This window comes from Monopterus albus, unplaced genomic scaffold (genome assembly GCF_001952655.1).
Source record: "Monopterus albus unplaced genomic scaffold, M_albus_1.0 scaffold122.1, whole genome shotgun sequence".
NCBI classification, from domain to species: Eukaryota; Metazoa; Chordata; class Actinopteri; order Synbranchiformes; family Synbranchidae; genus Monopterus; species Monopterus albus.
Genome location: NW_018128002.1, coordinates 1113862 through 1115167, shown reverse-complemented (window position 1 = coordinate 1115167; position 1306 = coordinate 1113862). Strand labels below are relative to the sequence as shown.

The window sequence follows — 1306 nt, the reverse complement described above, 5'->3', positions numbered from 1 at the left end:
ATATATACACACACATACATACATAAAACTTGTATAATCTGCTTTTAAATGACTTCATGAAAAGGTTTCACTTAACAAAAGGTTTCTGTTGTATCTCTCATTCCTCTCACTAGGCTGACAGCCATGCTTTAGCCTACCCGTGGACCCGGAAGCACCTGACAGAAGTTACTAAAAACACGTACCTGTGTAGGTCCCCTCCGTAAGCGGAACTAAGTTTATCCGTAACTCTCACACAACTCGTCCGAGATCAAATATCACAAATCAGCTCTCACTTCCTCGCGTCGACTACTTCTATGGTTTTGAAACGTTATTCCTAAATCCTCCTGAAGACAGGTCGAGGGGCGTGGCCAAACGTACAGGTGCGTTTCACAACGCGGGTGCAACATATCCAATAGAATTGTTATCCTCCTCCCAGTTTTGGTTGAGATAAGGGATAGAATTTATGTAAACATTAAATAAACATACATGGAAAACACATCGTCTGTCTCTAAGGCGCGTCAGGATATTTTATGTAATTTTCACAGTCATAACTTTTATCTTATATTTCTATTTTCTATCTTACTGGGGAGGTGACAGTGGTGCGTTGGGTAGAGCAGTCGTTTCCCAACCAGGTTGAACGTTCCAATCTCAGTGCCAGTGTTTTGTCAGATTTTGCTACCTATCAAGACGTGCTACCCACCATTCACAAAGTGGTTAGGGTTAGGGGGATGGATTGGGGTGGGGTTAGTCAGTCCATAACTGCGCATGCGCAGAACCTAATGCGCATGCGCAGACAGTTTGGGTATGGAATAATGACGGGTATGAAGATTCGACAGAACACCGGCAGTCCTCGTGTCAAAATGTCCTAGGGCAAGACACTTGGGCAGCCATCAGTTGAGGTGGAACCGCAGATGGCTGCCATCGGTTCTGTACCAGAAACAAATTCCTTGTGTGTAACATACATTGCCAATAAAGGTGGTTATCCTTAAATTTTGCTTTGAACAAAAATAAAAGGCTTTCAAAGGACAGGTAAATATATGATCGGTAAATCTGAATGCTTATCTTATTGTGTATTAGTGACCCCATATTGAAACTAGAAAATTGCATTTTCTGAAAAAAATGCGTATGGATGCTGAGTTCTGAAAAATTGCCCTGAAAATGCTGAACATTTTGACACCTGAATGCTTTTGCTAGCTGAAAGTATACTGAAGTTGGAATTTCCCCATTTATTTGAATGGGGTAAGATTTTCAGAATAAAGCTAAATATTTTAAAAGTATGAAGTTTAGAAAAATTCTGAAGAGAAGCATGAATATCCTTAAGGAGCTG

General features: G+C 40.7%; 1 protein-coding gene across 3 annotated transcripts in view; it reads right to left on the bottom strand.

Moving 5' to 3' along the window:
* The window catches only part of tjp3 (tight junction protein 3), a 24708-nt gene extending 24314 nt beyond the window's left edge, over positions 1-394 (bottom strand). For all 3 annotated transcript variants that reach the window (XM_020612310.1, XM_020612309.1, XM_020612308.1), the window contains exon 1: positions 183-394. The gene's annotated coding sequence lies outside the window, so the exon portion shown is untranslated. The remainder of the gene's footprint in view (positions 1-182) is intronic.
* Between the last annotated feature and the right edge of the window lie 912 nt (positions 395-1306).